The 18,015-nt window shown below is 34.4% G+C and overlaps 1 long non-coding RNA gene across 3 annotated transcripts; it reads right to left on the bottom strand.

The window, feature by feature from the left end:
* Positions 1–1,781: 1,781 nt before the first annotated feature.
* LOC111878712 (uncharacterized) lies at positions 1,782–5,159 on the bottom strand. 3 transcript variants are annotated; one of them, XR_006192054.1, is made up of 10 exons: positions 4,834–5,159; positions 4,226–4,643; positions 3,958–4,037; positions 3,409–3,818; positions 3,207–3,257; positions 3,035–3,133; positions 2,575–2,633; positions 2,239–2,345; positions 2,066–2,145; positions 1,782–1,954 (listed from the first exon to the last, which is right to left on the bottom strand). It is a non-coding gene; the product is annotated as an uncharacterized LOC111878712 (long non-coding RNA). The 3 variants fall into 3 exon arrangements; XR_006192055.1 differs by having other exon boundaries at positions 3,207–3,538; positions 3,724–3,818; XR_002845859.2 differs by having other exon boundaries at positions 3,207–3,818.
* Positions 5,160–18,015: the final 12,856 nt, after the last annotated feature.

Here is an 18,015-nt window from a genome sequence, read left to right as displayed (position 1 = left end):
TGACGGAGATGACAATGGTGTGGTCAGTTGGTGTTAGAGGTAGTGGTAGTGGTGGTGGCGGTGGCGGTTGTATTGGTGGGGATGGTGGCGGAGGAGAAAAGAACGGGTGGCGTTATATAATCATTTATGATTATAACATGCATGTCGCGTCAGTACGCCGGAGGGTTAGAGCGGCAGATGTGAAATATATGGTTGAGGTTGAATCTCAATATCAATATAATTTTTAATCACAACAGAACCTCTCTCTCTCTCTCTCTCTCTCTCTCTCTATATATATATATATATATATATATATATATATATATATATATATATATATATATATATATATATATATATATATATCTTCCTATCTAATAAATGAATAGGGTTAACCTCATTCTGCCATGTGTCAAACTATTAAATAATATTACGCCACGTGTAACTCCTAAATTCAAATTCGAAATATTCTATAATAATCAATTCCATATATTATTTGAAACAATTTCCGTATATTATTAAAATAAAATGTAAAACTAATGTAAAAAATAATAGATAATAAGATAATAAGATAAAATAACAATTTATATTAGTTGATTCGTTCTTGACTTCTTTTAGGGGAACAATAAATATATTGTCCTTATTTTAATATAATTAGCAAGTTAGTAATACATATAATCGGAAAATTTCAAATTTACTTTAATAACAACAATAATAATAACTTGGATGTCCAACCTAAATTACATTTATTATTTTGATTCGGAACAAAATTTCAAGCTCACGTCTTTAATGATAATTTTTTCATAATATTCAAAACATCTATATTTATACATTAATAAATTTTATCTTATCATTGTCCAATTATAATATTATAATTTATTGATAATTTTTTTTCTTTCTCATCCGTGGTCTCTACAGGTTTTAACCTTATATATATATATATATATATATATATATATATATATATATATATATATATATATATATATATATATATATATATATATATATATATATATATATATATATATATATAGGGTAAAGTGAATATACCTAACAACCTTATATAAGCTTAGGTACCTAACCTCATCAAATTACGTCATTTTGCATTAAATTTTCATTGCAATCATCCAGGGTTTTTAAACTTCATTCCTAAACTTGATTTACTTCAAAAAAAATTTGGAAATTCATCATTATATTTCTCCTACATCCTTTCATTTGTAGCAGTAGGATATGAAGCTCATCAGGTGGTATTCGATAGAAAGACGTGATGTAAAAGAAAAATATTGGTGAAAGTCCAAAGATTTTGAAAGTAATCAAGTTATGGGGTTGAAATTTAAGAACCTTAGGCAATTACAATGTAAATATGATACAAACCGATGTACTATTATAGAGTTAGGTACCTAAGCTTATATAAGGTTGTTAGGTATATTCACTTTACCCATATATATATATATATATATATATATATATATATATATATATATATATATATATATATATATATATATATATATATATATATATATATATATATATATATATATATATATATATAATTTAGGCTATTTGGATCTTTGGTTTCATTTTTGTTTATCCATCTATCCTAACATTTACTTATTTTACAATTCTACAATATTTATAGAAACTAGATGGTTACCCGCGCGTTGCGCGGGACGGAAGGTGTCGGTTTTCTGTTATAGCATTATACTTTTGAAGTACAATGCTATAATAAGGAAAACTTTTAGTTATTTCATGTTAACAAAATGTTGAGACGACATGCTTTAAAATAACATCAGAAATGATTAGTCCCTAAAAAAATACATAAATGGCATTAATTTCAAAAAATTGCATAACAGTACAACAACAAATCACCATAAATCAATCTAATGTATGGTGATTACTCTAAAATTTGTATTCCTTCTGGTTTCCATCTTAATGAAATAAGGGAGTGACCTTCGTATGAAATTGTGTTCTGCAAAACCCAACTAACACCTTTAACAGAAATGTACTTTCATTCTATAGTTTAACATGAAAACATGTTGCTATATTATACATCAAATTAATTTAAAAAAATGAAATATACCTCCACAAAGAACATCATGGCCTTCTGATTGTTTCCTTATTTACTTGTAAAATGTTGGTCCTATTTATTCCCCTTAACACCTTCAACAGAAATGTACTTTCATTCTATAGTTTAACATGAAAACATGTTGCTATATTAGACATCAAATTAATTAAAAAAAAAAAGAAATATACCTCCACAAAGAACACCATAGCCTTCTGATTGTTTCCTTATTTACTTGTAAAATGTTGGTCCTATTTAACCCCGTTGTAAAATTCCAACCATAGAAAGAAGGAGGTACCTGAGAATATGTAATAAGAAAGAAATTTATATGTTTTAAAGATCATAAGAAAGCACATAAGAAAGTGAACCTCAAGTGTTCGTTAACATAAACAACATTATCGTCAAAACGATCATAAATAGCATCAAAATAAAAATGTCCCAACTGTTATAAATATTTTTTTCATTTTTTAATTCACTAATAGTTGTCACACTCTCTGTTAGTATATCTAGGAATCATGTAAACCAACCTTAACAGGGCCTCTGGTTCAAACGTGGAGCAATGCAGCAGGAAGGTTATTCAAATGACCTGCATCAAATAACCAAAAACTAAGAAACCCTAAAATCAAAACTATTACATGAAAAATTATAAATGTAATTTGCTATAAAGTTTAATTTTGGTTTATATTTGCATGTAAAGAAATGACTGAATTAGAAAAATGGTCCCTATGGTATAACGAAAATAACAGATTCAATCCAACTTCAGATTTCATTACAGCCCTTGAAGAACAAAAGAATCAGCCAATATGTCTTTGTCCTAAAAATGAAAGTTTATGTCTAATGAAAATGGAATGCTTTTTCTTAAGTGAAAGTAATATGCTAATGAAAGAAGAATATTGTTTATATATTAAAAATGAAAGCAACCTACTATTTTTGTATGTTTTTTGGTATGAAAAGAGTATTATCAAAAAATATAAAAATAAATTATACCTCCACTAATTCATTTTTGAACGTGATGATACTCATTTGTAGGACAGGTAGACAATTGTAAACATGATACCCACCATGCTCCATTTTGCCCTTTTCAATCTGTAAAATCATTTAATAAAGAAAATGTCAGTGACCAACAACAAAGTTGCCTTGATTTTAACGATTTCATTACCTTTACATTTGTTAAAATTTTCTATTGTGGTTAGCCTCTGTTGAAAGAAACCTATATAAAAGAAATCTTCATATAATTACTAAGAAAATCCATATAATAGGAGTAAGAAAACTAATAATATGGATAAAGTAAATTATCCTAATTTGGTCTCTTTTCAAGATCAATTTGAATAGTAGATGACTCCACAGGGAGGAAAACTTACCAGTTCCATGATACAACTAAAGGATCAAAACCCATTTCCGTGAATAGTAAAGAAGTTGTTGCATATTTCAGTAAGCATTGGTTGATAAACTAAGCTACAAAATCATTCTTTAAAACACACCAAAAGACCTCTTCATTAGACATGAACCACATGAAAACAAATTTAGTTAGCCTCGACTGCTGCAGTTTTCCAAATAATGTCTACATAAACTCATCATGTCAACACCACAATTCACAAAATAAATAAGGGTAAATTTGAAAAAGTTAAGACACTTCATTCTATAGGCAAAAATTCTTCCACTAATTACGAAATTACCTGGAAGGGCAACAAAGGCAAAGGATCAGAATCCCAACTAAGATCATCAACTTCACCATATAAATAAATATGTGCATGAGAGCGTGTTTTACCATCTGTTGGATATATAAATTTCAAGATAGTAAAACGGGACAATTACATATAACAATTCACACAGCAACACAAAAAGGTGATTGAACTGTAAATCAAAGTAACTATAAAACACAATAGAAACAGAAATTAAACAACAAAAACCTGAAGAAGATAGCGACGAAGAGCAAAGGAGCGGAAGATAGCAAAACATCAAACACCTTGTGAGCATAAATCAAATCCAACTGTATATAGTTTAAAAGATATATGTTTAATATCTGTAAGAAAAATTAGACCAAAAATAGAAAGAAATCAAAGTAGGATAACAATTTTCTTGTTAATCGAAACTGGAGTAATAGAGAAGACATACACAAATTCAATACAAACAAATATTAAAAGAGATAGAAATAGAGATGTGTTGATTAGAGCTTACTTTCACTCAAGAATTGCACTGTGCGTCCTTGTAAGTTGAACGAATCTCACATTAGCCAGCATTTGAGAGCGGACTCCAGAGGCCTAGCGATTATCGATTCCATAACTCCTCGGTCGACTTTTTGCCACTCACTTTCCAAAACAACCCTTCCAATCAACAACCGCCGACAATGTGTACATTCCCGTATTGGTTATTGAATCAGTAAGCCAACCAACCCAAAATTGCAAGCCAAACAGCAACCCTAAAAAACCTACTATCCACCAATCGACCATCGTTTCCCCAAAACCCAACGACGACTCAGAGGAAGATGAAAAATGAAGCAGAGTGGAGCAGGAAGATGTTCGTCATCGTTCCTGTAACATCCCGATGTACTTGTCGTCCGATGGAACATTGGTAGTTCTAGGCTACAAGGCGATAACTGAATGAACGGTGAAGCACCAGAGATGGAATAGTTAGGATGTGGTGTTGTCGGCATCGGCTATGGCAGAATGAAAGACTGGAATAGCAGATACGGAACACATCGTGGAGAAAGAAAAGCAGATGAAAGCAAGCAGGAGAAAGCATGGAGTCTTTGAAGAAATATTTGATGGTTAAAAATCGATGAGTACCTGATTGAGATAGTGTACAGGCGACGACATTTTTTTGTAACAACGAAGAAGGCAAGCCGTAGGCGATGATATACGTCGGTGAGAATGAGGCGGTAGTGAAGAGGTAGAAGAGAAGCAGTGGAAACAGATATTAGGTGACAGAGTCGGTGGGGAAGTTCGAAGATGAGACGGTGGAAGGATCGGGAAGTGAGACGATGGGAAAAAAAAGAGAAGAACAGGCTGCGGCGGTGACCATGGTAACCATGGTAGACTAACCATGTAAGATAACCATAAACAGTATCTGTGGTAAGCTACTGTAGCTAAACCAAGAGAATTTTGAAGGGCCGATTTTGGCCAAAAAAGCAGAGGACCTATTTTACCAAATGTATATATAAAGAAGGATCAGTTTTGCTCCATCCTTAGCAAATTTACTGTAGCTAAGGATCGAGAAATTTAATATATAGTATAATTAAGTTTTGGCATACACATCGAGTTAGTTAAACTTTCTAAAAATAGAATTATAAAACGTGTTAGTGATTATAATTTTTTTAGTTATTTAAAAATCCAAAAAATCAAACGACAATATCATAAAATAATTTGACATGTGCTATATAATTAGGTGTTGATGGTCCATCGGACACAGAATAATAAAAAAATTTATATAATTGTCTTTCAACTTTAATCTTCCTGATAGAGTGATAGGGACGCTATATCAATAACCAATGACTAGAAACATAACTTTTGTTTGTTGTGTCTAGAAACAGTATGATATCTAATTATATATGTTTTATAATAAATATTTAATTATCAACCAAATCACATTCCACACTCTCATCGAGATAAAAATATAACACGATTTACGTAATTACGTAAACAGGGCACGGTTAGATGAGATAGATAAGAGAATTTAATGATGTTAGGACATAAGTATACAATCCGCAAAACAACATATATTTAATAAACAAAATTGTAATTAAATGTAAATACAATAATCAATTCACAAGAAAAATATATTTGAATGTAGGTTTACAATAGATTACAAATTCGAATTTGTGTGGAGATTGAAGTCTGCTTTGCAGTGTCGTAAAACATAAATTTGTCTGATTAGGAATCTATCTAAAGGATACAACAATTTAATAAAAAAATAAATCTTGATTCTAACGAAATTCTCTACGTTCCTATCATAATTGAAGAATATGAAGATAAGAAGAAAGTGATATTTTCCAACCTTGAAATATGTGTCTATAATCTATATTTATAGACTGTCATTGGCATTTAATAAGTGCTTTTATCTCCGGCTAAATTGAAATTAACTGTTAAACAGTTAAAATGAAATTATAAAATTTAATTATTAAATAAAATCAAAATCAGAATTTAGTATATAAAAATAATTTAATTAGTTAAGGAGACCCCAAGAGTTCTAAAGTGGAATGCCAATATCTTGAATATATATATATATATATATATATATATATATATATATATATATATATATATATATATATATATATATATATTCTCTAATAAATGAAGGTTTTTTTGCCACTTATCACACTCTTATTCATTTTGTCACATGTCATTTTGTGGTTATTTTGAATTAATTTTTATTCTATATGTAATTTTGTAGTTTTCCTATTTTATTAAATTCCATATGATATTTAAGTTTAATAATAAATGCATATTAATTTCATTAATTGACTTTCCTTATAATTTCAAAATTTTAAAATAAAATCTCATTAATTTGCTTTGATTATTTTATCTAAATTATTTGTTTAAATTTAAAAGAAAAAAAAAACACTTTAATTTTAGTAATTCAATATGTTTCTTATTTTTCTTATAAATTCAAATTTCTCAAATGTTTATACATATTTAATTGTTTTAAATACACTCATGTAATACATGGGGCTTACACCTAATATATATATATATAACTTTATAAGGGAGTTCAAGGTTCTTTTCGCTACCAATGTGGAACAAATCTTATAAATGTAATTTCCACCAACAAAGTTTCATTAAATGATATGAACCATAATTATCATCATGGTTATTTGTAACATTATCATCATCACTAAAGTTTTGATTTTTTATTGGTTCGAAATAATGAATTTGTCGTTCTACTAGTATTTGACATGAAACTACCAACATTTGATATGGAATTATCAGGATGTGATCAATGGCAAATCTAGAATAAAATATCACGTGGTTCCCAAATTAAGTGAAGCCGATGAAAAATTCAACACTTGTGGGGAGTCGGGTCGGGTCTAGTTGGGTGTGTATGATTTAATGAAATATAATTGAAGAAACCGATCAGCCACCACCGATTAAATTTTTTAAAAAACCGACTGAAATATAACTGAAATAACCAAATGATTTGATGAAAAACTAGTTGATTATTAGTACATTGATACCTTATTTATTGATAAAAACTATACATTATATTTAACCCTATATATTTAACAACACAATTTCTCATTGTAACTTATTTTTTCTCCTTTTAAAATGGTTTTTAGGATACTTTTGTAAAAAACAAACTCGAGATAAGTCCTCTACTTTTTCTAAGGTAGTTCCTAATTTTTGTGATACATATATTATAAATGAAATAGAAATTTTAGGTAGGACCTAGAACCTACCTTCTTTATTCTTAAACACGCCCCTGGATGTGATATGGTACATAATATTCGAGGGATTGGCATACTGAAGTTGTCTAAGCATAAACTGGTTCTTACAAACAACTTGTGTATTGAATTATTGTTGTACTGGTGTTCTATATGCATAACATTTTGAGGATCATTTAGAGAGATATGCAAACCTACATGATCGTTGCTACCTCTTCCGTTGGATTTGTTTCCAACAAAGTTTTTCCCTCTTCTGCTATTAGACCCTCTTCTGTTTCTAGATGTGTCCCTACCAACAAAAAATCAATTTATGACATTGTATCCAACAATATGTGTCTCCTCAACTAAATTATTGTAACATCCTGTTTCGAGAAGTTTCTTATTTCAAGATTGTGGTCAAAAAATGGATCAAGTAAAGGCCTTGGGCTTCAAGGGAATATGGTTTAGACCATATTGGATGTTGAAAATATTGGTTATGATATTCAAGCCCTCGGTTTGTGTTTCGAAGTCAAAGGGTAAAATGGGAAAAGTGATGTTTTAGACTTCTTTCATGAAATAAGGATTTTAGTTCGGCATGTTTTAAGTCAAAAGTAATTACATAGGATTCTAGGGCTCTTCAATACATTTTCGTGCATATAAAGAATGCCAAAATTGAAGTTGAAACGAAGAAGTTAAAGCCGTTTGAAGTTGAAGTGAAATTTTGGAGATTTGATTTACGATGGGCGTACACATTGTGTACGCAGGGCGTAGATCATTAAAGATGGTCGGGGACCCCATTGAGTACGTCGGGCGTACATAAGGAGTACGTAGGGCGTACTGGTGCTAATCCCAAAACCCTAAATTTTAGTGTTGAGACCCTATTTAAACTCCTTAAGTCCCTTGAGGCCTATTCATGTTCAGCCTCCAATCTCCCTAAAGCAGTCATTTTGAAACCCTAGCTACTTTGTGAAGATCTTGAGCATTTTGAGTGGGTTTTTGTGTGACTTGTGAAGAAGGAATCAAATATGGAAGCATTCTTGAGCTTGGAGCTTGAAGATCCAGAACGCCCATCCCATTTGCAAGTACCAGAAGGTATAAAGTCTTAACCTTTATGATTCCTTGGTATAGATCTTGTAACATCCTGAAAATCACAGTATTTTTTTTTCATTTTTGAAACCAATTCAAAACATTAAGCGTTTACAAATCATAGTTTCCAAAAGTCATAAACATGAATAAGAGCATCCCAAAATCATAATCTCATAAAATATAGGATGATGTATACGATCAACCTTTCGCCTTGTCCCGATCATCCGAAGTACCTGAAACAAAAAACTAAAACTGTAAGCATGAAGCTTAGTGGGTTCCCTCAAAATATCACCACACAAACAGATAACATATACAATCATGCATGTTGGGTCCAATCAGTCATCGGACTAGAATACCCTGGGTCCACAACCTCCCGTTTGGATTACCCCTGGCCCATAACCTCCCAGTTGGATTGCCATGGACCGCAACCTCCCGGTTTGATTGACATACATACTACATATTGGGTCCACAACCTCCAAGTTGGATTACCCCTGGCCTACAACCTCCCAGTTGGATTACCCTGGGTTTTTTGACTGACAGCACAAAGCAGTACAGTCTCAACCCAACCATGCCATGTCAACATATGCCTCAGATAAACATATAACAAGTAAAAAAGGCAAACAGGCAGATCTACAGATCACTACCACATAACATCATCCTATATACCAGGATATAGATCTAAAAGATCACTACAACATATCAACTGTTGGGTTTTAGTTCAAAAATAGTTTCATAAACTTGAAAAATATGGCAATAGAAGACTTTAATTTTTGAAATAACATAATATTTTATACATGCCAAGGATCTTCTTGCAAGTTATAGAAAGATTAAAATACCAACGAAAGAAATGGAGGATATCTATCAGTTTTGACTTTCAACATGAAACAAAATTCCCAAAGGTTGAAAGGTCATAAACATAATATAATTCGTTTAAACCGGTGTTGAGACCCATGGAGGAGTTCAGACGATCGATCCAGTAAAGGATCCTCCAAACCACTTGCATGGATTGGATATATGAAATCTTGGTAATTTTGAAGAATTCATAGACAATTCCGGGAAAGGGATATGTAAGACCTAAGGCAAAAGGATATTCAGAAAACAAATAAAGGTGGACGAAACAAAGTCTGGTTGGATCCTCGGATCAAAAGCACTAAAAATGGTACAACAGGGGAAGTTTCGGATGATTTCAAAGCTTCGATATCATCATCATCAAAGGTACATGTTTCATCATAGGATAAGGCTTTTTGGTCTATGAAATCATCGCTAGGGATAACGATAACACTTGTGCGAAAACGAGTTACTTTTTTTACCACATTTAAAAAACGAAGAAGGAGAAAAAGAGACAAAGGCAGTAGCTTTGATGATATTCAGTGAACATTTGGAAGGAGAGCTAAAAGAGTACGATGAAATTGAAAGACTGAATACCCTATTTATACGAGATTCATGGGAAGGTATAAGGGTGATTTGGCCTATTCCAATGGCTAGAAATCTATCCGTTGAAATTTAAATTACCTTATTGGTTAGAACTTTTTACTTTATTTTTTACTTTAAATTATACCTATATATAAATATTTAAAAGCTAACATTAATATTTCGCAGGTATAATTTGGGGACAATTGTGAGGGGCAGGATCCCAAAATCATATTTTGGATCCTTAATATTCCTGAAACCTCAAGATCATTAAACGTATCTTAGGATCCTGATTATTATCACTAATATTTCCTAACACTTATAACGACTATATTCTTCTTTCTTTTTCTCATACATTCAGAATTAGTCAACACAAGACTCATTCTCAACGGAGAATCACTTTAACCAAGATTAATACTCAGGAATACCAAGTCAAAAAAACGTGCATATACTTTTTCAAGGAGGATCCTGGAAATCTCGGACTTCTTGTTGATTAGCTTAGACTATAAATAACACTTATAAATCGCACGCTACACACAATCAGCTCTATAATTACACTTGTACTCGTATTATCTACATCATCTCTATAATCTCATATTAAAATCAATAAAATGCAACAAGGAAGGTGATCATTATCACCTCCCAAGGTTGTATATCGGAGATCCTATGAAGGATCAAGGGTCTTCCTTATGACTCACTTGTCTCACTTTGATTATTATTCTACACTTGCATTATCCTAACACCATAACCTCTCATAAAATTTGGTTGAATTACATTTGATCAAATTTTGACCAAAACATGTATCACCAACTTCTGTACAACAAATGGGAGATCGACATTTTTGGTCGTATAACGCTTCAAATGGTTCTTCTTTGATGCTCATGTGATAGTTGTTTTTGTATGAGAACTCAACCAGAGGAAGGTGAGTATCCCATGCAATTTTGAAATCTATCACACATGCTTTGATCATGTCTTGCAGCGTTTGGATGGTCCTTTCACTTTAACCATCGGTTTATGGATAATAGACAGTACTCATATCCAGGCGTGTACCAAGGGACTTTAGCAAACTCTACCAGAAACGAGAGGTAAATTTGTTATCCCTATCAAAGATAATAGATAAGGTTAACCCATTCAATCTGAAGATATCTCTAAGGTACGTCCTAGTCAGCTTCCCCAACGTATCCATCTCTTTTATTGGTATAAAGTGGGCAGACTTGGTTAATCTATCGACAACTACCTAAATAGTGTCTTAACCAATGGTAATCTTTGGTAATTTGGTAACAAAGTCTATTATGATCTGCTCCTACTTCCACTCAGGGAGCTCTAGTTGTTGTAACAATCCTGAGGGTCATTGGTGTTCTGCCTTGACCTTGGAACATGTTAGGAATTTACCTACGTAGGTTGCAATCTCAACCTTCATGTTTGGCCACCAAAAAGGGTTTTTAGGTCTTGATACATATTGTCTGCTCCAGGATGAATGGAATATCTATTCCTATGGGCCTCATTTAGGACTAGTTCCTTGACCTCTCCAAATTTCGGAACCCATACCCGGTTCATGAAACATCTCGTTCCATTATCCTTAATTTTGAGTTGTTTTTCCATCCATCTGAGGCCTACTACTTTAACGTTTTCTTTTGTTAAAGTATCGAGTTGATCACTCCTAATCTGCAAGATTAGATTTGACTGGATAGTCATCGTAAGTTCTTTGACTATATGATGTTTAACTCGTTCTTTACGGCTCAAGGCATCAACTACGACGTTAGCCTTTCCTGGGTGATAATGAATCTCCCAATCATAGTCATTTAGCAACTCTAACCATCTTATTTGTCTCATGTTGAGCTCTTTCTGATCGAAGCTGTGTTGCAGACTCTTGTGATTCGTGTATACTACACACTTGGTTTCGTAAAGATAATGGCACCAAATCTTCAGGCCAAAAACTACCGCTCCCAACTCTAGGTCATGGGTGGTGTAGTTGTTCTCATGCACCTTAAGTTATCTTGAGGCGTAGGCTATGACCTTCTCCCTTTGCATTAATACACATCCCAACCCTTGATGTGAAGCATCGCAATACACTACAAAGTCATCAATACCTTCCGGAAGGGATAGTATCGTGTGCTACACAACATTTCTTTTAGCTTTTGGAAAGTTGTTTCTTGTTGTTCTCCCCAAATGGATTTTACTTCTTTTGGGTTAATGTTGTGAGGGTTTTGTCTATGCGAGATAAATTTTCTAAAAATTTTTGGTAATAGCCAACTAATCCTAAAAATTGACGAACTTATGTGGCGTCTTGGGCTCTTCCCAATTCTTTACCTCTTCGATCTTCGAAGGGTTGACATGAATTCCTCTGCTTCTTACCACATGCCCAAGAAAGTGTACTTCTCTTATCCAAAACTCACACATAGAGAATTTTATGTACAACTTTTCTTTCCTTAAAAGAGCTAGGATCACTCGAAGGTGATGACCATGCTCTTCCTTGGTTCGTGAGTATACCAGAATATCGTCGATTAATATAATCACAAATTCTTCCAAGTAGGGATTGCACACTTGATTCATGAGATCCATAAATACAGTTGGGGCATTGGTCAATTAGAAGGGCATGACCAAGAACTCATAATGACCATAGTGTGTCCTGAAGGCAGTCTTTGGAATATCATCTTCCATGACTTGAAGTTGATGATATCCCGATCTCTGGTCGATCTTAGAGAAGTAACTGGATCCTTGCAATTGATCGAAGAGATCGTCTATTCGAGGTATTGGATATCTATTCTTAATGGTCAACTTATTTAGCTCTCTTTAGTCTATGTATATTCGAAAAGATTCGTCCTTATTCTTGACAAACAGAACGGGTGCTCCCCGAGGTAAGAACCTTGGTCTAATAAAACCCTTGTCAAGAAGTTATTGTAGTCGCTGGAGAGTTCTTGCATCTCCGAGGGTGCCAATCTATAAGGAGACTTTGCTATTTTGGCAGCTCCTAGAACTAGATCGGTCCGACAGTCCACTTGTTGAGTTGGCGATAGATCTGGTAGATCTTCAGGGAATACATCAGGGAAATCACACACATGAGGTACTTCCTCAATCTTTTTCTTCTTATTGTCTTTCCTATCGACAATATGAGCTAAGAAGGCAAAATACTTTTTCTGCAAGTATTTTATGGCCTTCATGCAGGAGATGATCCTAAGATTTCTACCGAGTTTATCTCCATAGACTATTAAGGGTTCTCCGTTTGGTAGGGGTAGACATAAGGCTTTCTCGAAGCATAGCACCTAGACATGGTTAGAGGATAACCGGTCCATACTGATGATGACGTCGAAACTTCCAGTGACCATTGGCATAAGGTCGATAATAAAAGGATGATTATCTAACATTAAGGCACAGTTCCTAAGTATTTCCTTAATACTACCAACTTGGCCATTATCCATTTCTAACCTATAGGCTTCCCTAAGTTTACTAGACGGGTGATCTAACAATTTCCTAAATTTGGGTGTAACATAGCTTCTATCGGTGCCGATATCAAAAAGTATATTGGCATACAAATTGTTGATTAGGAACTTACCAGTAACTACCGTCGAATCTTGGATGGCCTATCTGGCTCCTATAACAAATGCTATGCTCCTAGCATTATCTCCCTGACCCTTCGAGTTTGGTCAATCCCTCTTGATATGTCTAACTTCCTTACACTCAAAGAACGCTCGGCTCTCTACTATTGCAGTTCCACGATTGGGTGGGGTTTTGCATTTGTTGGTAAGATGACCTTTCTTGTCGCAGTTGGTATAGACCCAACATGCTCCATTGTGACGAAACCTACACTCATTACATTTAGGGCTACTTCTAGAGGTAGTCCATGTCGAGGTTTTTGAAACTGAAAACGCTTGAATAACTTCTCATTTCTTCTTTGTTGGTTTCCTAGCCTTCCCTTTTGACTCTTTTCAAAACTTCCTTTATCTACCCTCCACCTTCAAAAGGTCAGCCTTCTAGACCATGGGGTTTGAGGCAGTGACTAAGCCTTGGATAGGCTGAAGCAAACCCCAAATATACCTCTTTATCTTCTTATATTCTGGGGTAACCATCATGGGACATAAGATTGCAAGTTCATTGAAACGGCTTGTATAGGTGGCAACATCATCTTCTCGCATCGTAGGATTCCACAGCTCTCACTACAATGTTTGCATCTCTTCGCATGGATAGTATTCCCTAATCATGAGTTGATTTAACTCACTCTAAGACATGGCATTTTCTGCATTAACGCCCATGTTCCTTGTGTAACTGGTCCACCAGCTTAAGGTTGTGTCTGCAAGGGTGCATGCGACAAATTTGACTTTGCAGTCCTCCGGACAGAAACTTTTCTCAAAAACAAACTCCATCTTTTCCATCCACCTAGTCATCCCACTACACCTTCATTTCCATGGAAGGGTTTTGGCTTATAAATCATAAAATCTTTATACGAACATACACTAGTTAGACCTCAATTATCTCATTGCGAACTCTCACCTCCATTTCCTCCGGATTCTAAGTTCCTAGGGGTTTCTAAGCTTGCTAGGGCATCAGCTACGCGTTGGGATACTAATGCCTCAATCGCGGTTGAACTCATTGGATCGGGATTGGTTTCGGGTTGTCTTGGTTTCCTTCTAGTGCGAGGCATGATTCCAAATTTTATGGCATATGTTAGTTAATTTTTTGAGTTTTACATTGATAATTTAGTTAAGATAGTTAACTATATCAAGAAAACAATCAAACAAGTAACTCCGTAAACATTAAGATCACACAAATTTCATTAATTTCCAAAAAATTTTACATTAGATTTTCCAAAAAGAGCATACAATGGTGTGGTTTGAGCAGGAAAAGTGTCTATTTTACAACAAAAGATGTAGCGTTTCCTATCATCTGCTACACTACTATTCCTTCCCTCAAACCCCAAAATCATAGTTCCTGGCTTCCCTAGGCTAGAACTATCTACCACAACCGAAAACAAACCAACATCTAGGCAACTGTTTGTGCTAACTGATGATGAATGAAACCGATCATCACCTCCATACTGGCTATAACTATCTCTGACACTACTAACCTCAATTCCATCTCCCTCACACACTACTCGAGACTCTCAATCACGATCTTCTGATATTGTACTAGAGAATGAGTCTCCTCCATATGATCATAAGCGTGGAGGATCCTCATCTCGTTGTAATCTCTCTCCTACTCTAACTCCCTAACTCTACCAACTTACAACCTAACCTCCCTCTTCAATGAGTCGTGATCCTCCTCCACCTGATGTATGCGATCCTTGTGTAACACCACGCGCGAGACTAACATTGAGATCCCTCGATCTATGGGATCCTCTGCGATGGGATTGTGTCGCGGTGCCTGGGATGACTCTCCGATCTCATAGAACGCAATACTATCCTCCTCGATCCACTCGTCCACCAGAGGTGCCTATTTGCGAGTGGGGTAGGGTTTCTTTGATGGATTTAGGGATGATGGTGGTAAGGCTGCCCTCTTGTAGGATAGGATGGGAATGATTTTTTAGGGGTAATGATAATCATGCGTCCCGGAGCATGAATACTGAGAGAGGATGCGGGAAGTGGAGCAATAGTCTATGAGGATGACGCTAAGTCAGTAGGGTCCTCCTCCTGATTCTCCTCACGATCCTGGTGAGAAAATGAATTTGGGTAGGGCGAGCTGTCTGTAGATACTCGACCGATCTCATCACCAGGCTACTCCTCCTCCCTGGGTTCTTCCTCATTTTCAAATGGCTCGTTATCAGCTGATATTGGGCTAGGTGATAAGGGCATCGCCGAATCATAATCTCTCTTAGTCTCGGGCATGCGTGGAACCACTTGTTCTTCTTCTGGATAAGGATGTGATACCCAGTCCCATATATCCTCCATGTCGCTCTGATTTCCTGCATAAGACATCAAACATGTAGATTTTTATGAAAAATAATATATAATACATCTAATTTCCTATTATAGTATGTATGTGTGTGTGTGTGTATATATATATATATATATATATATATAGAGAGAGAGAGAGAGAGAGAGAGTAGATATTACCATATCTTAGGTAACTTTCTATATGGGAAGTATACTGTATGGTTGTCTCTATTTCAGATATCCTTAAGGTGTACCATCCTCTTACACTAGGTCTTGATCTAAGGCTCTAATCTTCATGGATTCGATCTATGCTACAAATATAAACATCCTCTAGTCGTAGACGTCGTCCTAATCTCTTAACTAGGCATACTAAACTAATGATCCATAAATCCTCAAGCATTTAGATTGTCAACTATGACATCCAGGTTTAGGCGTGCGCCGGTCGGACCATAATAAAACTTAGTTGTGCATTCTAGATCTAGTTGTGGTACGACCACAATACTAGACTTATCCTAGGATTTGTTTTGACCTAAATTTTTAAGTTGTGATTTTAATGGATAGCTTTTATGATACAATAGTGTATTTATAAGAGTTTTTATAACTCTTTATCTAAGTAGTGTTTGATTAGGGTATTTTATTAATTCTATGTTTTTGTACCTTAAGACCACAAAAAGAGGATCGGCCAGGTAGGAAAAGTCGGAGGGCAGGACCATTTTAGCATATAACTGTTCTGAAATCCAACAACCCAAACAACAAAATTTTCCAGCCTAGGCACCTCTCCCGTAAGTAGTCCATCCATACGATAATTAATAATAATATTTTTATTAGGTTTAACTAATTTAGAGTTTTATGCCCTAGGTTATAGTCTTAATTCCTAAGGAATTACTAGTTTGTTATAACCTGTAGCTCTGATACCATCCTTAACATCCCCCTCTGGCACAGATCACAATATTGTCTGTTTTGGGCTTTCAAGACGAAAGCTTCCCATGGGCTCACCCATACCTGGATTACACTCATCCGAGCATGCTTAACTGCAGAGTTCTTATAGGATTTGTTGCCCTCACGACTTTAAAACACGTTGTGATAGGGAAGGTATCCACACCACTTATAAAGAAGTGTTTCGTTCTCATTCCCAGCCAATGAGAAATCAGCTGCAGGTAGCCATCCACCTTCACCCCACCCCCCCCCCCCCCCCCAATTATAGGGTTTGACGTCCCTGTCGAACACATCGACCCATACCCTATCTCTAATACCAATCTCTGACACCCTCGGCCGGCGACGGAAACACCAGGTAGTGCAAACGTGGGGAAATTAGATCGAGGTATACATACATATATATATATATATATATATATATATATATATATATATATATATATATATAACACAAATATATATCACAAACATTACATTTATGTATTATGAATTATTTTGGGATTACATTGTTTAAAAGACAAGCACATAACCTAACGCCACTAGAACGATAAACAAATGGAACTAAACTCCAACAAGCTTCCTTAATGATCTCTTCCTCCTCGGCACAGCAACCCTCCATACTCATCTCCCTGAGAATACATGTATTTTTGAAAACGTCAACATAATGTTGGTGAGTACACAAGTTTTTATAGTTTTCGGCTTTTATTTGGTTGTATCACCAAATAAAAGAGATGATTAAGTTCAAATTTTATAAACTCGAAGTTTATAATATATGTACTTTGTCTTTAGGAAAAAAAGACAAAAGGATTCAACTAGTCCAAAAGTTTGTACATGACTTATAAATCATACCATATGATATATTATGTTACTTGCTAATGAAAATTATTATTTCCTAGAAATAAATAATTTTCATTTTAATTATAAGAGTTTTATTAAATATTTATTAAAATCAATTTCTAATAAATAATCAATTGTATCAAGTTGTTGTTAGTGTGACCCATTAGTATCATATGTTATTTAGAAATATCACTTTAATATGACTCTTGAGCATACTAGACCTTTCAATCTCCCACTTGCTCAAGACTCATATTAGATTGATATAGACAATGGTGAAAGTCTAGCAACATTTAACTGTCCCTAAGACCATACGACTGTTTATGCCCTTCTATCAATGTCCAATTCCCAAAAAGCTCAAAGCTACAATTGGTGTGTAAGGCAAGTTTATTAGTTATCTCTTTGCTAAAGACATCATGTTGAATCATGAGATTCGGATCGCGATAAATCTCATTAGTTGTTCAACTTTTTTTAAG

This window comes from Lactuca sativa, chromosome 5 (assembly GCF_002870075.4).
Source record: "Lactuca sativa cultivar Salinas chromosome 5, Lsat_Salinas_v11, whole genome shotgun sequence".
Classification (NCBI taxonomy): domain Eukaryota; kingdom Viridiplantae; phylum Streptophyta; class Magnoliopsida; order Asterales; family Asteraceae; genus Lactuca; species Lactuca sativa.
The sequence above is the reverse complement of the archived record's forward strand: the minus strand, read 5'-3'. Positions and strand labels throughout refer to the sequence as shown.